At 41.7% G+C, this 26,052-nt stretch overlaps 1 protein-coding gene across 1 annotated transcript in view; it reads left to right on the top strand.

Moving 5' to 3' along the window:
- Positions 1-26,052, top strand: part of PRR5 (proline rich 5) — a 102,738-nt gene that overhangs the window by 18,818 nt on the left and 57,868 nt on the right. Inside the window, exon 2 of the mRNA XM_069003487.1 lies at positions 19,732-19,870. The gene's annotated coding sequence lies outside the window, so the exon portion shown is untranslated. The remainder of the gene's footprint in view (positions 1-19,731; positions 19,871-26,052) is intronic.

The raw sequence follows: 26,052 nt of genomic DNA, 5'->3' as shown, positions 1-26,052 counted from the left end.
ACTGCTGCAGTGATGGTTAACATGACTTTGTTGGCATGGTTTTGCTTGTTTATTTTGCTGGGTTTTGTGGTGTTTTTTTTTTTTTTTTTTTTTTTTTTTTTTAAATTTTTTTTTTTTTAAATTTATTTTCGTATTTGCTATGGAGCACTAGGTAAAGGCTGCTGTCAGTGGGCTATCAGATGTAACAGATGATTTGTTTGGACTGGCACAAGAAAACCACTACTCCTAAATAAAGTTCCTGGTATAAATTATCCCGTAGTGTATCCTGTTGTTGGAGGCTAGGATTTTTCCTTCTTTTTTCTTTCTCTCAGGGAATTTTGTCCCATCTGTTGCCTAAGAGATGATAATGGCTGGTACTGAAGAGAGAGGAAAAGAAGTGGCCAAGGTAGGGGAAGGGTGCAGCTGGCTGCAGCTGGTTAGCTGGGAGCTTTCTCTTGGAAGGGCAGAGATACCACGAGATTTTGGCTGGGGGGTGAGGGGCTGGGCTCAGCTCCTTGCTCTCTTGCTCTTGGATTGGAGGGGAGATGGCCAGTCTATGGTTGCTGTGGGAAGAATTTGCTACCACCGCAGAGCTCTGTCTTTTACTGCTTCTACTGTGGGTGGGGCTTTGCTTGTAAGAGCAGCCAGTGAACTGGGACCTTATTGAACACCCGATTGCACTGTGAAATACCATCTACTCAGGTGCCTCGGGAAAACCTGGGACCCCTCCCCCCTTCAAGGGAGCGCCTCTAGGCTGTTTGCGGGAGCCTGGCTGCGGCTGCCCAGCTCTGTTTTTCTGCCACTGCTCCAGGTTTTTTGCTACATTCTAACCCAGCACCCCCTGCCTGCTGGGACGCCCCACTGCTCGGGGTACAGCTGTGGAGTTTCTGCTACATTTTGTTTGCTACCCTGGGTGTGCCTGCCTCTGCCCTTCCAGCTGCTGCTCCAAGGCTCCTGCTAGAGCCCATCTTGCCATCACGAGGGGCACTGGGCCCAGATGCCCCTGGGGGTTTTTAAAGGAAGCCCCTTTTCTGTCCCTTCCGCTGGCTTGCCTGCCATTACCACATGAGGGAGATGTGACTGAACTCGCACCACTGCGCCCCCTGCAGGCACGGGGGAACCATCACACAGGCCCTGCCTGGCTGGGAGCCACCAGCGCCCCTGCTGGCTGTGAGAGGAACTGCACCAAAGGGGTAAAGGCCTGCAGCCGAGAGAGGGCTGTCACTGGGTTTGTGGTTCTGTTTGTTGTTGCTGCGTATTGCTTGTTGCCTTGTAATATGTATGTATATATATATTTATTCTAGCAAAGAACTGTTATTCCTTTTCCCATATCTTTGCCTGAAAGCCCCTTAATTTCAAAGTTATAATAATTCAGAGGGAAGGGGGGTGTCACTTTTCCATTCCAATGGAGGTTCCTGCCTTCCTTGGCAGATACCTATCCTTCAAACCAGGACACCTATCAGTGAAGTCTGAATCAGTCCAGTTGACAGTGCCAGGAAATATACAGTTTTGTGGTAATTCTGGCATCCCTGAAAACAGAAAGTATTAGAAAATTTGAGAGAGACTTTGTTCTTCTAAAATATCTAAGCCAGTTTTGTATGACTGAGAAGCAGTTTGGAAAGTTCAGATAAGAAGCCAGATGTTGTTCCAAATGGGTGAAATTTGCCTGCATGGATCAAATTTGGCATTACAGCATGCTTCCCAAATTAGTTCTGTCATGTATAATTCCAGTGTGAGTCGATTTTCTATTTTATTCTGCATGACTTCTGTTCTTTTATCTTTATTAAGCTGTTTTCTAGAGATACTCAGGCTTAAGTGTGTGCTTGTATGACTCCCAGAATTGTCTGCAGTTACACTGATATATGGAAAAGACTCCACTACTGGAAGAAGTAGTAAAGTAGGTATGTTTATTCCAGCTCTGGGACGCATGGGGGATAATTCCTCCAAAGTAATGTGTGCCGACAGCTGCATTCAGCTTGGTATATATCGGATTATAAACTCTATATTGATTAAATTTCCCAATACACCTGTACATATTCATTACCTAGCCCCGCCTAGCATCACCTCGTATTACAGTGAGCCCAAAAGTAAAGTAATTTACATCCGCGTTGCACTTGTGCACTTGTGCAATGTCATCTGGTGGTTGTGGGCAGGGGTCTCCGGGATGAAGTAAGAGACCTCCTAAAGAGTCTTCCTCATTCTGAACTTTTCACCTTGCTTACCTGTGCATGCTCTTTATGTCCCTGACCCAAGTCCAAACTTAAAGGCTGGTTTAAGTTAGTTTTAGGTTTGAAAACAGGATCTTTGGTCAAGATTCCTTCCCTTTATCAGTAGTCTTCTCATTCTGCTTTGGTAGGCACAACAAGTGTTGAGCAAGCTGTATGCATTGTTTTTAACAAACAGCTTCTTAGCAAATCATTTAACCTCTGCTTCCCCCTCCTCCCCCTGATTCAACACAGACTGCAGAAAATATTAATCCAAGTTAAAAGGTAAATTTTTTCCATCTACAGTATTGTGTATGCTTTGTTCAGTCACCATTTCTCAGTTTACCTGAATATTTGATTTGAAGAATGATCCCATCTGCGAATAAGATGCAAGGTTTATGCTTAGCTGATTGTAGTCATGTACAGTAAATTCTTTCTTTTGCTGTTTTTAGGGTCAAGTTTTTAGCATTGGTAATACACATCATCTCTCTTTTTTTTTTTTTTTTTTTGCTTGGAAAGGAGTATGCAAAAGAATATTTATTAGATGATTTAAATTCAATTAACTTCATTTCCCTTTTCATGGAGTTTTTAACATGCTTAATGAGAGATGTAACTGAATTGCAGAGCTGTTATTTCCCTCTGAATACATTGGGGTCTTTCCTGAATTCTCATGAAAGTTTCTTGGTCATTCACATTTTAATCCTGGCCTTCATAATAATTTTGTAGCATATGGAAAGTCCCATAGATGCTAATTCTATTAGCCTTTGTCATGCTTGTTTAACAAATAGTTCCAGCTCCTCATTTATCTGCCTTAGTATCTGTTGTTTATTGGTGATTTTTTTTCTGCCTTTAAACTCCTGGGTTGAGGCACTAAGACCACCTGTGCTAGGCAGAATATAAACACAAAGCAAAGTGCAGTCCATGCCTTGCACATTAAGACTTTCATTTTATGGCTAAATGAGGGAGATTCCTCTTAACTGCCTTGTACTCAGACCTCTACATACACTCAGTTGTCACTTCAGCAGCATTTAGAAAGTAAATCTCCACTTGAGGAAAAAAAAAATTAAAACTGAGCACCGTTGTTGCTGAAAAAATCCTTGTGCTTGTTGGAATATACAAGAATTTAAGTCTATAAAGACTACCTATCATCTATGTGCTTAGACAAAAGTGTGATACTCTTTCTCTCTGCCTTGCTTTTCCTCTCATTCAAGCAAATTGGCTGATAAATGCTTGAGAGGTGTGTGTTCCTCCTGTTATCCTACTTGTTTGCTTGCGTTCTTTCAACAGCTTCTCCATTCACAGTGTTAAACAACAGGAGAAGAAAAACACTTTAAAAAATGAAGATACTCTAGTATCATGTAATCCTGTGAAGAAGGGTGTCCTGCTTCCCTCACAGATGGTCATACTAGAAAGGTTCCTTTCTTGTCCTAAAATATGTGATGGCAAGAAGAATGATAAAAGCACACTGAAATTGCAAATTATTGCATTGCTGAACACAAACTTCTGTGTGTGGAGCACTCTGAACCTTTTAAAGACTTCAACATGGAGTGCGATTTTGTGGGCTGCAGGGGTTCAGAGGCAGAAGTGGATGTCACAGGGTAGTTAACTGAGCTAGGCTCTTTCCTAAGCATTCCTTGTTTCTCCTTTGGTTTTCCATGCAGATGTTTGTATGTACACAGATGTACATGGATAAACATGCAGACACATGGTATTTACAGATTGAGCACGATAGCTGAGCCACTACTCTTAAACCAGCGGCTGCCACACTGCCTGGTGTGCAGTGTCCTCTGTAGGGCCTGGTGTAACCTTGTTTGGGGAATTAAGTCGAATATGATTCCCAGAAAGACATATTGGGTAGCTAGATGATGTATTTCTTGTACTGACACAGCTGGTGGAAAAAGTGCATGAGGCTTGCCATTCTTTTGAGCTGGGAGAAGGCATGTCCAGCCGGACCCTGGATTGCCTCTCTGTGGTGATCCCATAAGCTGCTGGGAAGGTTGGATTTAGCTTTAAACTCAGGGACCTACCCTTGGATGCTCCTTGTTTCATGCTGTTATAGGGAATGCAGAGAATGGTGCATAGCCATGGAGGCCAATGGAATAGCTTCCATATATATTGGATTTCCTGCTTGATCCACCTCAGCTTTGCAAAACCTGGTGAGATACATCTGGTAGCGCCCTGAAGAGCTCAGAATGGCTTTCTATCCACAAGCCCTACTGAGCAGTATATACATAACGTGGGGCAGTGATCTGATCTTTGGGTATGACCCAACTCCTTATGTGATCCTGTGTAAAGTCTGGGGGCAGGTTGTGGTTTGGGATGGCCACAGTGAATAGGAGACCTCCTGGAGAGGCGTGAGAGAGCTTAGGTAGTTATTGCTACTGCTTTGGCTGGCAGCAGAGCTCCATGCATGCATTCTAAGACCCCAGATATAAGCAAATAAAAGCTTTTGCTTTGGTTCCCCTCCTACCTTTTTTTTTTTTTTTTTTGTTTAAACTCCTGTGTCTGCTATAATGCACAATCTCCTGCCTGCCTCTACAAATGAGACAGCAGTGGAGCAGATTTATTAAGCTGATAAAGAACAGGAAAAAACAGTGGGTTTAGTGGAATTTGCAGGCAGTTCACATCACTGAGCAGCACAGTATGCTGTGCTGGAATAAAGTGCTGCAAGATGGTGCCTTTGGTCAGGATGTGCAAAGTCACGGGGGTTATTTGAAGTGTTCAAGAGAGATTTGCTTTGATTATGCTTTAAAAACACTTTCTCTTGCTGACTACAGCAAAGTCCTTATCTTCCTGCTTTGGGGTTGCAGATCCTGCTCAGACCAACATTCATTTTTTTTCTTAATTTATGATGGTTTTGGCTTACTGTGAGGAAATTAAATGGATTGTGGCTCTGGGTGGTAACAGGAGATGTCTGGGAACAGGGACTCCAGCCCCTATGCAAACAGATCTCAGTGCTCTTGTCTTGCTTTGTAGCTGCTGAGGGAGTGTGATGGACTGGGGCTTGCACTATCCTTTTGCAGACTTGGGTGAATTCTGGAAGAGTGCTTGGGTAAGAAGTCAGTGAGTGTGGAGAAGTTGAGTGATGCTTGTGCATTTAGAATAGCCAAAGGTGTTGATTATTCAGCACTGAGTTTTTAGGTACAGCAGTACCATGTGCCCTCTTTCTTGGAGCTTTTCCATGCTTGCAGTGCTATCTTGTGCTTTAGCTGAATCCTGCAGCACTGACAACCACATCTTGGCGCTGTCCTGCTTCCCATCCCTCCTTCTTCCCTACTCTCTGATTATGTTTCGGTGTCTTCTACGAAAGAACTGTAAATTTCTACAGTAAACGTATTACTCTCTGTTTGTCTGTTGCCCATTTTAATGAATGGAACTGTGCAACAGTCCAAAAGATAAAATCATGTGAATTAGAGTACTAGGTCATGTATCTAGGCTTTTACTTTCTGCTAGATATAAGAGCAAATATTGTAAGCCTGAAGAAATACAGGGGAAATATTTACTATGTTTTTTATGCATAGAATAATTTAGGGAGGGATGCAGATTGGCTAGCCATGCTGTATCTCACCTAAGTGATGTGCAGTGCAGCTCTCTGGTACCTTAGTGGAAGATGGATACCAGCACAGTGCAGCTGGGTGCAGCAATGACCTTGTGCCTTGTCCCAGCAAGGTTGTGCAGTGGGGGACAGTGGCAGCAGGAAACAAGGACAGAAAGGATTCCCAGGAAAACCTGAGTCTTCTGAAGTCACACTGAAGCTTAAGCAGTTTAAAAAGTCACTGATTCAACCCACCACCTTTGCTGGAGAACAGAAATCTGGCCTTTGTTTCAGTTATTTCTGGTTCAGCCACCAAAATGCCTTTGTGTTTGGGCCTGAAGCCAGTCTGGCATAATGCCATCTTGGGGGAAGAATCTTCCTCTTATGGGAATACCAAGTCTGGAGGTCCTCTGGTTCCACACAGAATATTTGTGCTCCAATAGAAACAAGCAGAGCTTTTTACTGAATCAAAACCCCTTGCCTCCCTCCGGTGTGTTTGCCTATTGCCTCCTGCAGTCTGCTGGTAGCTGTGCTTTCACGGCTCCCTGGCAGTGTCTCCCGTCACATTTCTTTATATGTTTTCCATGAACACAAAGGCATCTGTGTTAATCTCTCATTTTACAGGTGATTTCACATTCTTTTCCAGCCTTTATCTGTCTCCTTTTTCTCATCTTTGTCCCAAGGTGGAAGTCAAATTTGGTAAAGATTAGAAACAAATATGTACTAAGAAGAATTGACCCAAGTTTTCAAGGCTTGAAGATGACTATGAAGGGAAATAAAGTGCACTTACATCCTTCTTTTTTAATATCAAGCCAGATTCAGCCCAGCTTGTTTCTGTGACTGTAGTAGGACAGGCAGGGCAAGAGGGGCTCTTGCATTTTTTTCTTTAGCAAAACTTGAAAATGTCTGGTCAAATCCCACCACGTTAGAAAGGCAGCATATTAAATCATCTCTTGAAAGCCTGCCTACAGACTGCTCCATGCCTGAAGAAAATGGACTTGGAGAGCTGGGAGGGAGGGAGTGTTCCCTTGGCTTTGATTTTGTCTTTCACTTGTGAGGGCTCCTTTTGTTTGTCTGGGTTTTTTTTTTTTTTCATTTCCTTGCGCATCACTGTTGTGACAGAAATGAAACCTTTTAGAAAGACTGCCTCTCTTCTCCTGCCCTTTAATTAGAAGGTGAGAACTACCAAATATCATCCCATGAATATTTCTGTAAAATCAGGGTATTTCTGGTGTATATATAGAGGAAACAAATGGAAGGAAAACCCAGGATTTTATAGTATTATACAGTATTCATAGTAGTCTTTCAGCTTCTTCTGAGGCTTCAGAATTAACTTTGAGGTAGGGAACTAATTTTTTTAATTACCTGTCTCAGTTTGAGACAAAATAGGAAGAAGTCCTGAGATGAACGTGTCCTCTAATGGAAGGCAGGTTTCGGCAGCCCCTCCCCCCCAGGTTCGAAAGGAATTTCTTGGAGGAAAGTAAAAAAAAAACCCCGTTTATTTAACGATCAGGGTGCACGCAGGCATGAGGAAAAAAAAAAAGAATACTGTTAGATAATAAACCTTCTCATTGTGAAGAAAGATGGTGGATGTTTTTAGAGTCCTGCTCAGCTTCTCCTGAGGTCCTCCAGAGTTGGGGTGTGGCATCCCAGGGCCTCCCCTGTGGCCTGGGGCTCCTGGCGATGTTCTGGTGTTTTGGACCAGAGCAAAGCTGAACAGTTCCAGAAGAAGAAGAAGAAGAAGCAGAAGAAGCAGAAGAAGCAGAAGAAGACGAAGAAGAAGAAGAAGAAGAAGAAGAAGACGAAGAAGAAGAAGAAGAAGAAGAAGAAGAAGAAGAAGAAGAAGAAGAAGAAGAAGAAGAAGAAGAAGAAGAAGAAGAAGAAGACGAAGAAGAAGACGAAGAAGACGAAGAAGACGAAGAAGAAGAAGAAGAAGAAGAAGAAGAAGAAAAAGAAGAAAAAGAAGAAAAAGAAGAAAAAGAAGAAAAAGAAAAGAAAAAGAAAAAGCCACAGTCCTGGGAAGAATTTCTTGCCTCAGCTAACAGGCTAGCTAAAAAGCAGGAAGGTGCTGTGGCAGTGAGAACGTGGGGGAGTGTGTGAGTCCTTGAACACAAACTGCACTGAAGAATTTGCCTGGGTTCTCCTGCCCCCTCTCTTGGACCCAGTTAAAGCTGTGGGACCCATTTCTGGGCAATAAACAGATGATAGAGAAATACAGTATTATCATTAAATCAGCCCAAGACATTACCTTTGAGTAAAGTGCTGCCGAGGAGTAAAAAAAGCTGCGTTGACCCTGTGTGGGGAATGTAGCACCAAGGATCTGGCCCTTATTTCCTTGGGAACCACTGCCTTATCATCGTCTCAGTGACATCTTTGGTATTCAGTGAGATGCTGACTCAGCATGGTATAAATGGAGTCTACCAGCCTTTTGTGACATCTTGTAATGCCTTTTTCTCCCTCATTGTTTGAAAATGAAGGGATATAGGAGTTTTGAGGTTTGTTTTTGAGTCATCTGGCTTGCTGCTGTGAGATTTTGTGGAAACACTTTCACTGTTCTTTAGTTACCCATATATGATTGTGTCTAGAATGTATCCTGGGAGAACATGTGCTTCTCTTTTTCTTAATTCTTAATTATCTTTTTTTTGTGCTGCCTTCCCACAGCTGCCTTCTACAGCACCTACCGCTGTCATATTTTGGTCTGTGAGTCTGTGACTGAGGTTCCACAGTTTGAATAATGCAAAAAAACCCCAAGAAATAAGGATTCTAAGTCTTTCAATACAGCTACTTTTAAGCTATCTTGTAAATGCTTAGGAGCCTGTTCAATCAAGCCTGGGGTAAAAATTTCCTGACTTGCAGTTAATTTTTATTGAAGTATGATTGCCCTTGAAGGTCAGAGAGAGTTTTCCCTGAGTTTAAGAAATGATGCTTAGGTTTGTGCAGGCTTTTGAGCATCTTTCAGGTTTGGGGTTAGTTTTTTGGGGTTTTCCCCTCTTAGTTTGTTTTGCCTGGACACTTGGCAGCTTCCTAGCATTGTTTCCTGACCTGCTGGGAAGGAGTGGAGGAACAGTGCACTCTAATTCAACAGAGGTTGGGCGATAGCATTTGGTGAAGGTTAGAGCTCTTACTGGTTGTTATTGTCCACCATCACAGATTCAACAAGCTGCATAGTATGCCCTGATACCCAGATTCTTCCTCTTTTTCAGTTATCACCTAATTTTTGCTATTGTAATTTTGTAAGATTTTCCAGAGTTTGGTTTCATACGTAGCAAGATCTGGTTGGGTTGTGCCACTGGATCTAAAATCTTAATCGTGTTGCTCTTCAGTTACTTGTCATATTGGATCTTCACTGGAAGCTGGAACACTCTTTAACTGTATCATCTTTTGTTGAAGAAGCAGTTTTGTTCAGGTTTAAAATGACTCCTACTACTTGCACAGGGTTGTCACCTGCTTGCAACAGGGCTGAGGAGCTAGTGTTTAAAAAGCTTGTAGGTTTGTGTTCTTGACCCATCAGAAAATAGCATTGAGGCTCTTGATGTATGACTCAGATAAAGCACAGCAAAGGTGCTGCACTGCCACTGACTTTTCAAACTACTGCTTCCAGTTAAAATAGGAAGAGTCCCTTTTGCCTTGGCTGTTTGGTAGTGCCTCTTTGCCAGCAGTTAGTCTTGCATGTGTCTGCTTAGCAGAACAGAACCAGTTGAGGTAAAATCAGAAAACTCAGGTTAACCCATGGATGGGAGATGCTTCAGTGAGGGTGGCTGTCTTAGTTCTGCTGTGGCTGCTGCTCTTCTGTGTTGGGGTCTCTCTCCCCCCCCCGCCATGTAGCCCTGGGAGAGGGGCCCTGAGGGGAGACACGGGGTTTCCCGAGCCCCTGGTCAGCCTCGTTCCCCATTGGTTGGTTTGTGTTTCCCCTGCGCAGGCAAGGACCCTTGGGTCCCGTGACTGGAACAGTTCCTCAGCAGAGCTCCGGCCATGCGGCTGGGGAAATAAAAATTTCTGAAACATCTACCAAGAATCTGTCCATATATATTTCTTTTCCAGGGGACTCCTGGTTCGATATAGGCGTGTTACAGTATCCCCGCTGTAACACTTCTGCCCAGGCAGGAGGGATCCCCAGGCTGGTGACTGCTTTAACCCTCCTGCTTGCACCCACTAAGGGATCTGTTTGCATAGGTTGACAGTGTCCAAGCAGAAGCTTAGATTAGTTAAATGGATTTAACTGTTTTGGCAGAGCTGGAGGGTTCCTGTGAGCTTGGATAATGTGTTAGTCTGCAAAATGTTCACCTTTAAATTGCTCAGTATTGTTTTTCTATCAGCTCTTTTCCTCTATTTTGCCTGGTGAGAGGCTGATGCTTGAGGCTGAGTGTCTTTTTTGCTCTGTGCCTTCGTACAGGCTTCCAAAGCTCACAGAGTGCCGTGTTAGTAGCAGGAGGCCTATGTACTCTCAGGAGGTCATAACTCTTCCTTTGCTGGAAACAAACTTATCCATCCATTTGTGTGTGAAAATTTCAGTGGTCTTGGAAATTTTGGTAGGAATGACAACATGACAGTGAAAGTCTCTGAGGCCAACCTGGCAAATGAAAATGGGTAAGCAAAAGACACCACCACCCAGACTGAAAAGGGTTTTATTTTAAAAAGCTGTAAGTTTGTGGAACAAGTTGGCAACCTGTTGGTTGGTCCAAGATAACTTGTTGCTTTATCAAGTGAAGCAGAAGGAGAATGAGGAAGAAGTCTCAGGTTGTTCTTTATATTGATGAATTCCTTTTATTACCTTCTTTTTGTGGTAAGGTTATTTATCTTTAATTCATCTAATATCAGTCTTGCCCTCAAGATGATCCTGAGGCATTCGCGTTTGTATGCCCACAACCATGGCAGCTAGATGCCAATGAGGATCTGAGAGCCTCCTTCAGTCCTCTGATAAATGCCTGGTGCCAATTGGCACAATCCAAGAATTAGTGGACTTGTCCATTAGGCTTTTCTCTGATTAAACCACCACCCACTCTGCAGGAACACTCCAAATCACACTCCCCTCTGCAATAGGCAGAGATTTCTTCCTTGATTTCTTTGCAGCTGGTGAGCCAAACTGACATCACACCTGCCTGCTGTTCATCTGCCAGCACTGCTGATGCCAGACCAGCTGTGCAACAGCCGTTGCTTTCTGTCTGGGGTGAGGACAGATTGCTACTACAGAGACTCAGGAAGTAATTAGATCAAAAATATAATTTGCTCTTTAAGCACACTGAAGTGCACGTAGATCTTCCCCCCTCCAGAAGAACTGGTGGGGGAGAGGGGGGTTGGAGAAAAGAAGATACTAGGAGGGAAATAAAGGGAGGAAAGAATTGAGCTGCATCCTTGCCATCTGTCTGCTTGGAGTGGTGCAGCTTCTCTGCCATTGACAGGTTGCTGTCTCTCCACTCAGTGCAGACAGCCAAATGACTTGTATTGTGAACACAAATTGCTAAAGATTAATACTACTAAATAGCCTGGTCACAAAATCGACCCCTAAGCAAAGCCTCTAACTGCTTGAAAACCTTAAGAATCCTCTCCCTCTCGTTTCACACTTCTCTTCAGAGACTTTCTTAGAACTTGGTTGCCAAACATTTCAGCACACATGCTTTTTCAGGATCAAATCCTGTATCTTTGCAGCACAGTCAGTTTAGGAACATTGATAGGTTATCTAGAAACCAAGGGGAATGGCCAGTTTGAGTTACAGTGGTACAGCTACTGCGTTTAAAATTAGTTAAGAATGTGTTTAAATGCTTCATTAGCTCAGGGTCTGTCTGCTACCCAGGGGTGCACAGTTTCTGACAGTCCCAGATCCAGGAATATGTGGAAGATGCCCTCCTTTCAATTGTAAAGCAAATGTTCTTTGCATCAAGTGACATGGAAAACAGGCAAGCATGAACTGCAAGGTAACAGACACAGCAGACACAGAACTAAACAAAAATTCCAAAGGTGTAGTGTGCTTTTGTGAATGGTTGTAAATACCTTTGTTGAAATCTCAACTGGGCACTTGAGGTATATGAGGGGTTCACCCAGTGCAAGGAATGTGGAATTTACTTCTCCTCTCCCAGAGCCACAGGCTCTTTTAGGTGGTCTCATGATAACCTGTGTCCTGATCCAGTACTGTTGACATCAGTAGAAGAATACCTTATGTACTCAATTAAAAAAAAAAAAATCCAGCATAACACAATTTTGGATACTCCTCTCCTGGTGTTACTAATGATGATACAGATTTTCCAGAGATGAGTCACTGGCAAGTGTCCCTTCCTGAGGCTGAAGGACCTGATTCAGGCAGTTGTTAATCCCTGAGAATAGCTCTGCAACTGAGTCATTACTGAGAATCTGAATATAGTTTAGGGGCTCAAGGGGTGTCTCATAACTTTTCAGAGAGGTCATGATGGGATGGCAGTCTTTACATCACATATATTTGCAATGTAGGAGTATAAATTAGTGATGGCACGAGCTCAAAAAGATAGCTGAGTTGAATCCAAGTCCTTTTTGTGATAGCCCTGTAATTGTTGCTACTTCTCTTTAGCTCTTCTTTTTTTGTTAGTTTATTTCCCACAAAACCATTCCCTACATACTGCCTCCAGCACACCAAGTCCCAACTTTGGTGCATGGCTTATCCAGCCTCTGGCTGGTTTCAGTTATGGAGGATCAATGGAGCCATGAACTTGCCAGCCTTGGTGGAAGTCCACATCCTGTACTCACATCTCCCCAGACTTTGTGAACTAAGAGACGAGAGACCTGCTCTGTCTCCTCCCACAGTAATATGTGCAGGCATATCATCCTCACTGGGGAGGAGGCAGAAACTTCTTTTATAGCCTTTTCTCCTATTATTCTCAAGGGGTTCAGGCAGCAGTGTGTGCTCTGAGAATGGCAGCAGATGCAGGCTGTGTTCTCATATTTCTGGGTTTCCTGGGGAAGCTTTTGTCTAAGTGGCTGCCATCTCGTGCAGAGTCAGAATCTGAGTCTGAGAATGTGGTAGAAATGTCAGAGGAAATATAAGAAGTTGCTGCCTCCAGCTATTTGCTGCCTTTCTTCAAAATCTGCAAGGCTGCTGAAGCAGAAAATATCATAGTAATGCATCTGGCAGCTTCAGCCAAGCTTCACCTCTCTTGGCAGCAGAGCTGACACCACTGCTGTTACACAGCAACAATAAAACACAGCCCGTCAGCCATCCTTGCTTTGGTAGGGCAGGAGAAGGGGCAGAAGGGATAATAGTGGCATCATTTATTTTATTTCTCTTTGCTTGAAAATCCTTGACTTGAAAAGCTGTCTCTGATGAGCTTCGGATGAACTGGAACTGCCTACTTAATGTTCATTTTTTTTCCTGTTTCCCTCATACTAATAAATGCAAGTGACTATTACTTCTGTTTTCAGGATTCATGACGGTGGAGTACTATCCATGTAACCCACTCACAGTTTTTGTTTGCCACTGGGGCCTTGTGAGCATCTCTTGTAAAACTTCACTACATATTCTGCGTATGCCTCTATCTGGTGCCATTGCTGGCACTGTCAGGCTTGTGATCCCCACCGAGGGAATAAGTAAGCCCAGCTCTGCTCTGAAATTAGAGACATGTGAGAGGTGTATTCCTGAAAGGTGCTGTGCCAGAAGCCTGGTGGTTTGAGTAGAGATGTTCATGATAACCTTGGTGATCCTTAGAGCATGTTCAGCAAAGTCTACAGAACTGTGAACAGAGACAGATAAAGTTGTCAAGGGGGTTTGTGGGTTATGACTGTAGTTACTTTTTGCCATGCAGACTATAAATTCCTGCTGCATGGGAAGTCACTCTTGGCTCTGCTCTGCAGTCAGATGCCTCTCTCCCCCTCTTCTCATGCTCCTTCCAAAGCTTGCTTGCTGTTGGCCAGGAGTGGTGGCTTGGATGAGAAGGGTGAGATTTGTTTCTCTTAGCTGGCTGTGAGTCCAAGTTGCCCAGGATCCATCATTGTCTTAATCTCCTTAGAGGGTTGCTATTGTTCTTAATAGGAAACTGCTATTCCTGAAGATGTTTTCCACATGTGGTGTGACACCTTGGCAGACAGGCTGAGCACTGGGCTCACTGAGTGAGGATGACTCTGGGCAGGACCTCCCCACTGTGAAGGAATTGAGGAATTGCTTATAAATAGGAGGACAAATTGACATGTTCCCTTTTTGTTTTCCCACCTCCCACAGTTCTTGGGAATGAGGAAGGAAACCAAAAAGAAATGTTGGCATTTCAGTCAAAAGCAAAGGAAGATGAAGCAGAATGCTGCCTTCTTTTTTTTTTTTTTTTCTTCTATTTTGTGGTGGGCAGAGAAGTGTTGCTGCAGAGCTAGTGCTAGGCTGCTGCACAAAATGTCCTCCCTGGATTTGTTCAGTTTTCAAATTCAGGGGTAAAGCAGTCGACAGTTCTTGTCTGCAAGATGCCTGAAGTGACTAGCCAGCAAAGGAGACTCAGCAGGTTCTCAAGTGAAATTCTTACAAAAGGACCTCGTTTACACTCACTGGATCCTCTAGCCGTAAAACCCTTCAAATGCTACTTCAAAAATTCATGAGTTCAAGTGCTTTAATGGAAGATAAGAAGAGACCTTTCTGTTTTGTCCTGAAAGAGCCCATGGAGAGTTCAAAGGGAACTTTCAGTGTCCAGTTATGCTGTGCCCACCCATCCAAGAACTCTTCTCCTTGAGTTAACCTGAAGCTTTAATGTTTTATTGAAATCACTGTGAGATATGGACTTTCATGTGAGACTTGTAAATGGACAGCCTGTAAACCAAGGCACTAACACATCAAAGGTGAATTTAACTTCAAATTATGCACACTATGAATAGGATTTTCTAGTCATTTCCTCCTGAAATGGTTCAATATTTTTCTATGATTTTCCTTAAGGCAGAGCTAAGGCAGTGGAGAAGGATTTAAAAATGTCTATAAAGACATGAATTTATGAATTTATGAATTTGAGGAACATTACCATCATGATGGTTTTTCTATCTGTTTTGTTAAATTGTAGTTCACCCCTTGAAAAATGTGTTGCTCTTCTACCTCCAGGATTAAATTCACAGCCTGGTTGCAGTGTGTGAAAATTCTGTCAGTGATGCAGTTGCATTGGGAAGCTTTGCTTGCAAGGTGTTTTCATTTAGCTGAATATGAATTAAACTTGGGGTGCTGTGAAATGCAGTCCACTAGGTGCTCTCTGCAAAGTGTCGCCACTCTCACCCATGTAAGCAGCTGGCAGAGATCTGTGCATGATTGTCCCTGTGATCAGTTAGTCCTTATGTTTAAGAGTCAGTTTATGAGAAGTGAAGAATGAAAGAGATTCTAAATATGAATTCCTGGAGCTGTGAGTGTGAAGAGAGGTTTTGAGTAGGAGCTTTGAGTATTGAAAAAGTCATAATCTGAGATAAGAAGGGAGATATTTTGATGCTTTTAGACCATGTTAATCCTGTAATCAGCCCCTTAAATTTTAGTTTTTGTTTTTAGTACATTCTTGCTTTCTCTTTGTCTCCAGAGTTAAATTTGACACTTTTTATTGCAGAGCTTTCTATAACTTTTTCATCTGGCTTCTTTTAAGAGTAGCACGAAGGGTTTTCAGGAGAATTATTTCCTTTAGGTTGCAATCTTCATTAGTTTATGTCCTCAGAGATATAAAAGCAGATTAAGTGTCACTAATGCAGCAGAAAAGAAAGTCAGCAATACATGCAACAGAAACAGGCTGTCAGCAAAAAAAATCCGCTATGAAATGTCAGCCTTAAAAACAATCTAATTATTTGTCTGAGGTACAATGTTGGCCCAGGGAAAGTCAACAGGGGCTTTTCTATCTTATTCTCTGGCCAGAACTCATTCATCCTTTAGTTATAATTTGATTTTATAGTAAGAACTTTATTCCATTAGAGTGAAATATAGAAAGATCAGGGATGTAAAACCCGGAAGACATACTGTCATCTTTTTATCTCTGGTAAAAACAGAGACGAAAAAGTCTTTCACAGGTTTGAAAGAAGAGTGAACCATGGTGCTTGGGAAGCCAATCAGAGGCTGAACTATGTGGTTCTTTGTGTTGATACCAGTTGTAGGCTGACTAGTTAAATGGGAGGGGAATGCCAGAAGTACAAGAGGCCATTGAAATAAAGCTGAGATAGCCCGAAGGAATAACTACATGCATGTAACTTGAAGAATAAAGCCAAGAGTATGGATGGTGCATTTTATATTGATGTCTTTTCATTTCACTCTTCATGCACTTTTTTCCACATTTGCGGTTGATTGAGCTGACCTGGCAGAATTTTCTAAGTAGTGACCAAGGCCTTTTCAGTCTCCAGCCATCAATACACTGCCCTGTCATTGCAGCCCCAGTTTAAAATTTTGCAGTAGGAAAAGGTCCATAATAGAGCCACAGTGGGTTTTAACACAACAGACCCTGATCACATCAGCCTGCCAGACTGATTAGAGTTTAATTGCAATCACCTTTTGCAGCCAGAGCTTTGATACTTGGCTTGCACCTTTGTGGAATGCAGTCACTGAAATGATAGGGCTTATTTGCCGGCCACTCATGCTGAATTGAAAGACATCCGCAGTAACAGCCAAAATTAGAGTCTGTGTGACCGATTTCTCAGGCTGTAGCTGGCTGAGCAATAGATGATAAGTGGGGCAGCTCTTGTCAGCTACACTGAAATACTGATTTACAGCAGCTCTTGTTGTCAGTACTGAGGAAGAACTGATATTCCCTTCACTGAGCAAGTTCATGTTGTATGTGAAATCAATTGCACCCACACAAATAAATTAATTTCAAAATGCAGTCACTTAGAAAAGGAGGGCAGTTGTATTACTTGTACTGCACTTGCAAGGAGTGGTCCTGTGGTTTGCCCTTTATTTTTGGATACATATAAAATTGTATGTCCAATAACATTTGGACTACTATCACCTCTACCAGGAGTAAAATTTTGGTTTTAAACAAATTCCCAAACAGCATCAGTAACCACACTACATCTTTTCCTCTGCCTCACATGTAGAATTTACCTGGAAACTGTACTGCCATGTGGCTCAGAACAATTTGAGATGACTCTGGATTTTGTGGCAGCTTTAGGGTCCAAAAACCCTGGGAGTCATGTTTCTTTATGTGCTGGTCAGGAGGTCTCCAAAGCTACAGCCTGATGGTAATTTTGGGTCATTAACAGGGATCCTTCTGAGAGCCTTGTGTTGCTGCTTTCCCTGGAGTAGAGAAGTGGGCCAGCATTGTGTGCCCGAGAAAACGGTCATGCAATTCTGAAATTCTACTTCTGGGAAATGCTGGTTTAAGGGATGGTATCAATGCTTGATGAGAAATGAATTCTTCATTTGCTTTATCTGCCAAAGAATGCACCGATTGCTCAGCTGGAGAAAGGAATATTTAGTTACAGTCTCCTGGAACTTCTGTACAACAGCATCATGGGTTGGGTTTTTTTTAGGCATTCTCTTTTTCTGCTGAACCTATATGTTGTTTAGGATATACTGAATATTAGATGAAAGCAAGATAAATGTATTTCACAAATTAAAAAAACCTGATAATTTATACTTCATTCTTGCATTGATGGAATAGCTGAGCTTTAGTTGTCAAATTTAGGTCAGTTTAAGTGAAAAAGGCAGTGGAGTTTTATTCTGAAATGACCCCCTCAAATCCTAAAGAATAGCACTATGATGTAGGTTTATTATCCTGACTGATCAAATTATCACTGGTTATAGGCAAAATGGAGGATTTTTTTTAATCTGCTAGCATAGAAATGTCAAAGCGGGTTCTCCAAGCAAAACACTGTTTTCATATGCATAAGCACGTCATTTTTTGAGAACCAATTAGCTATTATTGTGCTCCTTGTCAATAATATCTGTCTGAAATCAGTGGGTGTTCTGCCAGTTGGTGGGGCAATTTAAAGGACACAGACACCAATGGAAAGAATGGTCTTATTTTACTATGAATATTAAGGCAACACAAAAGTAAAATGATACATCCAGTAAAACTACACACTTGGCTTTAGCAACAAGCAAAAATAAGCAAGGTAATGCACCTAATCATTACTATACAAGAGAAAGGATAGTGATTGAGAAAGATATATCACCACTTGCCTAAATACTTTACCATCATCCAGAGTCGGCAGTCGCTGCTGGAGGCAGTTTCACAGCAAGGACCTGCAGAACCCTTCTTGGCAATTGGGAAAATCCTACACAGTGTGTCCACCCATAGGTGAAGTCTCCAAATTCACCCCGAAAGCGGGCCCAGCTTTTATAGGCCCAAATCAGTAAGTCGAAGTGACTTGATTATATTTTTAGCACAGAGACTCCTGGATCTGAGGGCACGCTTCCTGACCAGCAGGGGCCAAGGCTTGGCCAGACAGAGCCCAGGCCTCGGCTGGGAGGGTTTCCTGTAAAATATTGTAGCAACAAGTCTCTATTCATGTCGGTTTTGAAATTTCTTAAAATGTTTCATTTCTTGCAGATAATTAACTACTATGTGAAAGTTTCTAAAGGAGCCAGCTAGCATAAGCGTCTTAGTCATCTATTTTTAGCTAAATGATACTGATGGTGTTAGTCACATATTGCCCAGGGTCATCTTGTAAGTCAACTTGGGTTGAGGCCTGCTTCTCAGGCCTAAACACATCAGTGGGATTTCTCATACAATTAGAGCAGTTTTTCATATACTCATGCAATGTCCAGCTGTGTCCACAGGAGTTGTTGCTCTGGTGTGACTATGTTTGTACCTTGTGTTTTTGCACCACATCCCTCATGCCGATTTTGTTTATCGATTTTGTGTTATCTCCCACATGCTCCTGAGAGGTTGCTTTCCCTATCTTGGCCCAGGTGCTCAGGACACCAGTTCAAGGCTCTGCAGCCTCCAACCAAGAGTGATTTCTCCAGTTCTGCAGCTCTCTGCTGAGCTGCTTGTGTTTGTGGTCCTGAATCCATTGCAGGCAAAATGCCCAGCTTTGCCCAATGCTCTGACTTAAGCTAACATCTCTAAGTTCACCTAAAATAAGTGCTAACAGAATGAAGCTGATACCCATGGAGCAGACAAAGGTAGGAGTATAAGGGGATTGTTTAGTTCTCTCCAGTGCAGGAAAGGTTAACCTTAAAATACATATTTTTAAACATGTGCAGCCACATCCTTGCAAAGTGGGTATGAATGTCATAAAACAAGAGTGGTTTATACCCAGGATGAACTAAGCCATAAAGGACATCTATATATGTTTAGTTAAATTTAGCAGTGTGTTAGAGCTGGTACTAATGACTGTGCAAAGTGCAAGGCATGAAGAACTGTACTCAGAATGTGTATGCATGTGAATACCACTGTGTATCTGTGTGTATGGTATATATATGTATGTGTGTGTGTCCATATACACACACACACACACACATATGATTTTCCTAATAGTGTTCTATATTTATTGACCAGTTATTTGCAAAAATAATCTTTAAATTATGAAAGTGTTTATATTGGGGTTAGAAGTCAAATAATTCTTAATTCTGTGTTGCACCAGTCTATCCACTCTGGAGTTGTTAACTATGTTAATAGTCACCTCAGAGGGGCACTTCAAGACTGGACCAGGGCAGGCAGTGATATTACACCCATCATTTGAAGCCCTAAAGTAAGAATTCTCAGTATTTCTAAATGATGCATTTAAGACTTTCCTGGGCATCCAGGACATCTGCTTTTCAAAGCTGATCACAGTAGATCATGCAGCATGTTTCAAACCTTTTTCTATCACCTCCATAATGCTGGGACACAGAACTGCTTGCACTGTCTGTGCCCCTGGAAACTCTCTTGCCTTCTTTAGAGGTAAGTGTAGCTTAATGTTGGTGCCAATGAATTGCTCCCCATGAAGAAAAAAAACAGAAAAGGGAAAAGTGCAAGAAGAAATATTTGAGTCACCAATGAGGCAGAACAGCACTGGTTATTGGGCTTATTTTACTTCCGTGTTTGTCATTATGGGTTTATTAGTGCACTCTTGAAACATATTGTAGAATAGCAATATTTACAACACTACTCTTTTGTTCATCTTTCATTGCAGAGCTGACTTTTTTGTAAGAGCCTGACTTTTTTCAACCAGTTTATATCACCTGTCAAGAATTTTCATGTTGGCTCTTGGACACCTGATGCAGAGTCTCCCCTGTTTACTATTCAGTCCTGTTTTCTTCTTCCTTTAGCAGGTAAGCACATGTTTCTGCAATACTAATTGCAACTGGAAAATGTTTCCAAATTCAGAGACCTGGAGAGTTCGTTTCATTGGAGTCAGCAGGGTTAGCATCCCTCCTTCAAAATTTCTGTGTTTTCTGCCACAGGAAAATACCTGAATAATAGCCCAGTACTTTGGAGTCTATAGCATCAGTGCGTGCCAGTCTGCATCTATCTAGCTTTAATGCAGCTTAAAAAATGCTATTCATGACCTTTCAGCTGGAAATCTATTTACAGCTGAATCAGGATTGTGAGTGAGCAATATAGAAAATTGCTTGAATTGTTGCTGTCTGAAAGGAGCCTCTAAATAACTTTATGTCCTTGAGGAAAAAACCCCTAAGGAGGAGTGCCAGAGTGGGTGATGGAAAAGCTGGGGTGTCACCCACCACAGCGCCCTCAAGCTGAATGAGAGCATTCAGCTGCTGTTCACCAAGATCACAGTCATGTTGCAGAAACAGATTTAGCCGCCCTGGCTGGCTGTGCACTAAATCAATGAGGGATTCTCAAATGACCCATATGTGATTGATGTATATATGGGTGTCGCAAGAAGGGACACTGAACGGCTGAGCTGTAGGAATGTCTTACACAGCTGCAGCTTTTCTGCAGGGGGCCTGGCCAAACCCATAATATTCATTGTTAGAATTGGATTTGTGTGTTTGAGATTCAAGATTTTTAGGAAGAAGAACATTTTTAATGTTTACTTGAAATCACTTTTGTTAAATGCTAGTCATCAAAGGAGTGTGTATGGTGGTGTGCAAGTGCATTTATGTGAAAGGAAAGAGTAAATGTGCTTACTCTGTCTTTGATGTTGTTCTGTTTTCCTTTTAACATTATCATCACATGTAGGAACTCTTGTTTTTTTCAAAACAACTTAGAAATTTGCTCAGAAAACAATTGTCAGTTTCATCCTACAAAAGAATTTTCTTTCTGAACATATAGAGATTTATTTACTTTATCACTAAAGTGCAGTCTAACCTCTGCTGTGGCTTCGGTGTGTTTTCTAAAAGGTTGGCTCTTGAAAACTTCTATTTCGATTTACTTGGTAGTAATGCATGCTTTCTTCCCAAACTGTATGGAGTGGCAATGGTGGGAATTCCTGTTCTATGCTACTTCATTGCAGTGGTAGCTGGATTTTCCTACAGTGTTACTTGGTCTCATCCCAGGCTTCAGGAGTAAATGGTCCCCTATAAACTACAGTTTGCCAGAACCTTGCATGGCTCTAATCATAGTCACAGTGTTGGGTTGGAAGGGACCTTGAGGACCATCTTGTTCCAGTTCCCCTGCCATGGGCAGGGACACTTTCCACTAGAGCAGGTTGCTTCAAGCCCTGTCCAACCCAGCCTTAAACACTTCAGGGACATATGCAAGGCTGAAACCTACAGCAGAATTTATCTTGTTCTGTAAACTGGACACAGATGTTTCAAACAGAGAAAAATGAGACCACTCATTTTTACTTGTCCTGTACCTTTTTTCGTTTAGGATTTCTAGGGTGCTGTTTAGGTACTGCCACTCTGGATTCCCTGACGTGTGAGTTAAGGATGTCAGTAGCAGAGAGGGGTATTGTACAATGGGAACTTGATAGTCTCAAGTCATGAGGAGTATGGGCATTGCTTTTCTCTTCACAAGTGATTCATCTGGAAAAGGTGAGGGAAGAATTACTCAGGCAGGAAATCCCTGCTACCTCTGCCTGCATTATTTCAAGCACACCCAGAAAATTTCTGCTCTTGAACTTTACAACCCTCCCTAAAACAAATACCCACATCTGCTCTTAGCTAAATTAACAGTCTAACAACTAATCTGCCATCAGACATGAGTTCTGCAGCTCCAAATACAGCTCCTAGGAGGATTCAGCCACTGCCAGCAGAACTAAAAGCTGCTTTAATGCTTCACTGAAATATTTTAAAAGTTCATTGTGTACAATCCATCTTTGGTTTGTTCATCATTAAACTTTTTATTCTTGGTATTCTAAATAACTCAGAGTTAAAAGAGACACGTGTAAGCTCCACTTTGTTTTTAGTGGAGCATTTGCAAACTATCCTATTATAAACTGTTTATAGATTGCCGTGTAATCTGTAATCTTATTGTGATGGACAGTCAGATCAGAGCTCCCACCATGCGAGGAGGCACTATTAAACATTATGCCTTGAGCAACTTACCACCACCCTGACAGAGTGTTTGCTGACTGGAAGTATCAAAGTCTTAAGAAAAATCACTGCCTTCCCACTATAAACCCAGTATTTTTATAACCACTTGGGTTTTTTTCTTTGCAAAAATGAATTACTTGGCTGGCAATATAGTAAACTTTAAGCAATGCTTACAGTTTGATTGTATTCAAGTTTTATATTCCAACATATTTTTATAGTTACAAGTATTGCTTGCTCTTCACTGTGTTATGCTATAATTTAAAGATCTTAGGAGTCTGGCTGTACTGTAACGGGGGCCATAGGAAACAGGTATTGAAGGCTTCAGGCCCCCATTAGTTTACATCTGCAGGCCACACAGCCTTTGTAAATGTTTGTACATAGGTTTTACTTTCTGGATGTGTCCTATGTTATTCCATGGAAATGTCACAGGTTTCAAATCTAACACATGCAGAAGCCTTGGCGTGTCAGGGCCAATGAGAAATGGCAAAGTGACATATTTGCTGTCCTCATGAGGAGACAGAAAAGTCAGTAGCAGAGTGTTGAGATAATAAAGGAGGTTAGCAGGGTTTACTGTGTCACAGCAGAGGAGCGCTCATTTTTATAGTAATTAGTATTATGGGAATTCCTGGCAAAATTGTAACTCTTTGTTTGTTCCCTTTTTCTCCTCCTCCAAATACAAAGAGGAGAACCTGACAGTATTTTCATTTATTGTTCAATTCTTGTTCACTGCTGGAGGGTGTTACTCTGAGCTGAAGTCTCCTTAAAATCCCCTAGCCAGAAGATGTTCTTAGCCAGTCTTTCTATTGTGGCTGTCTCATGAAAGTCTTTGTCCTTTTTCTCTCAATCTCTCAATGCCTTTGGTCAGCAGCAGTTTCTCCTAGAAATCCTAATTTAGTATCTCCCAGCTTGAAATACCAGCTGACCTTGTAAACCAGTGATAGCTTTTGAAGATTTCTTCATCCCGGGTTAGAGTATGTATTTGAGGAAATTAAGCATTCTTTAATTGGATGCCAGACTATTTACACTTGTGTTGTGATCAATCAGGCAAAAAGAGACTGGGGATGACATTCATGTCATCTAATTTTAGGTATTTACAGCTTGGAATACCATATCCATATCTGAACTCCTCACATTATAGTCTCCTTATAGCTGGTGGAGAGAACAGGCACATCCCCAGCATGACTTTCCTGACCAGACTGAAATATCCTTTAAAGGATGCAATGCTTTGCACCCTGAATGTGCCCAGTTTTCTCCAGCAGTTACAGAACGAGATCTGGATTTTCCTGTACATTTTCTAGTAGCTAGAGCTGAATGAGCTTAAAAAGAATGGAAGACCAAACCGGAATGACAGAACTTTATTTCAAGAGTGTCTTAAATGCACCTTCCAGTTTAGGCCTCCCAGGCCACTATACTGCTGTTGCTGTGGTCATGAGTGTCTTGTCTCTCTTCACAGCTCTTACGGAGAATGTAATTAAAAGGAAGAAAGTAATTCAAATGCTATTTCCAGTTTTTGCTCCTTTACTTATTTCCCATCTCATGAATACAGGTAGTAGTAAAGTGTAGATACAAGCATAAATATTCTATCTATAGATCTACCTGTTAATACTATGTGAAGTAATTCTACCATATAACAGCTTAAGTCTTATATTTATTACATTTAATTTTGCAGTAGTTAAAGAAAGATAAATGTAGTACCTTTCATTCCTCTTCCATTTCCTCCAGGAGGACAAGTCACGTCACTGAGGTCTGAATAATCCTCCAGAAGTTAAATGATGAGGATTACCAAAATAAGGCTTCAAAATCAAAATTGTGATATGGGCTTGAAAATTGATTGGGTTTTTTATAATGTCTTTAGAACTTGTGTTCTGCATTTGAACTGAAATGGGACTTTAAGCTGTTTCAATGCCTGACATTCATAACTAGATAGCATTTCTTGATAAAGGTCTAAGAAAAGTGTGAAATGCAAGTGGGTCCTGGTTATATTTTCGTTAGAACTTTCAGCTAGGTCTTAAAGTATGTAATAGTTTCGGATGCCTTTGGTTTTGACTACAAAAGTTTAGTCCCTCTCATAGGGAAGGACAGTTACACACTGGTAAGAATTCAGCCTTTAAAATAAAGGCTTCTATACTGTTTTTATTGGTTTGTTATTTTATTATTTTTTTTTAAACTACTGGGTACCAGCAATAAGTTGGAAAGCCTTTTGCCTTTTTATAAGGCATGCTTCAAAACATTTGAATCAAGAAGATGTTTTGTTGAAAGCATTAGATAGGAAGCAATACACTACCATAAAAAAACACTGAAACTTTCTATTTTATTCCAGCAGAATAAGTTTAGATGTGTATATGTTTCAACTGACATGCTAAATTCTTGTATGAAACAAATCAAGGAAATCCAAATTCAGTCAATGAACCAAAAACCTGGATTCAAATTATCTTTATGCCAGTTGTAATCAAAAGTTCAATTCTGAATACTCTCCTTCCTCGGAGAGTTCAGATCTGGTTCTGAAACTTTCTCTTGGAACCAATCTCTGTAATAGATGACTCATAAAACCATCATAATGACATGGGCATATATACATGCACATATCTCCTTTTTAACTTGGAGTATTAGATGAGGGCCAGGATCATTTTAGATTTATTTTACGAAAAAGTAAGACACCTCAGGTGTCAAGTCCTTTCCCTGTCCTCCTACCTGATTCCTCCAGTCTGCTCAAATGTTTGTGCTGCATAGACAAACACTACAGAAAGCACGACTGCTTTATTTATTTTTTTTATTTTTAGCAAGAAGATAAAAGTTTTGGTTAATTTTTTCCCCGTGTTCATCAACCAAATTAAACAGATGACCTAAAAATTGATGCAAACAAATGGCATCCGAAGTCCCCTTGAGCGTTTTGTAATTGCATGCAGCTATGATTACAGTCCCACAGAAGGTACTTTTTTGCATTTTCTTTTCTTTCCATACACTGGTGATTCACTCCCTAGAAGGAATTCACACCTTTTAGGAGAGAGTGAATTGACTGGTTGCATGACCTTTTATTTCTGCAGGTAGAAATGCGTGAACTCACTTGGAATAAATATGAACCAAGCCAAAACATTATGCAGGGTAAAATTAATTCTAATTCTGACCACTCTGAGACCGAGGGGAAAAAAGAAACTTTGACTGACGCCCCTACAATTTGAAAGCAACAAAATATCACAGCAGTGACTAGAGCTTTAAAGATGCGGCAACACTGGAAGACTTACAGTGGTGCAACCACTGTTCAAGTACATACAAGGAGTGTGGTGAAGAAACCCTGTGTTCCATATTTGGAGGACAGAGCAAAAGTACAAGGCAAGGAGGTTCTGTTTGTTTGCCAGGGTCACAGAGTGTCCCGTGGGAAGCATCTCACACCAAGGAGGGGTGCTGGCTCCAGGTTTTTCTCCTCTCTAAAGAGGGGATGACACTGGGCTGCTCCCTCAAGCTGCCTAGGGGAGGAGGATACCAGGGATTCCTGTTGTGTTTGCCCTGCAGCCACTGCCCCTTCCATGCCAGCTGTAAAACCCAAAGAGGGGCATCTTTTATTAAAAAATCTGCATATGATGAACAGCTGTTGATTTATAAACCTTTGTGTTTTGCCCTCTGAAGGGCTCAGTCAAAGAGTTAAAATGTAGTTAGAAGCAATATCCTAGAGAGCATGTGTTCACAGACAGATGCATGTTATATTGGATTTTTTTGTCTTGTACATGGCTGTTTTCAGGGCTCCCTCCCCACTCACCTGGAGGGGACACAGCCCCAGCTCAGCTGCCCTTCCAGGTGGCCTCAACACCTCAGGTGTCATTGTGTTAATACCTTGCACAGATGGGCCTGAAATAAAATTTTAGAAAAATTAGGTTGACACAAATGGTTTTGCCAGATTTTAAGGGTCAGGGTGAGCAAAGGCTGTAGTTTTTCCACAGAACCAAGCTTTGTCCATCGTCCCATGATCCTTACCTCACTGTGAAGATGTCAAGGTGGTGAAGTTTGGTGTAAACATC

Source organism: Aphelocoma coerulescens, chromosome 1A (assembly GCF_041296385.1).
Source record: "Aphelocoma coerulescens isolate FSJ_1873_10779 chromosome 1A, UR_Acoe_1.0, whole genome shotgun sequence".
NCBI lineage: Eukaryota > Metazoa > Chordata > Aves > Passeriformes > Corvidae > Aphelocoma > Aphelocoma coerulescens.
Note: the sequence above shows the minus strand (reverse complement) of the source record. Positions and strands in the feature narration are given on the sequence as shown.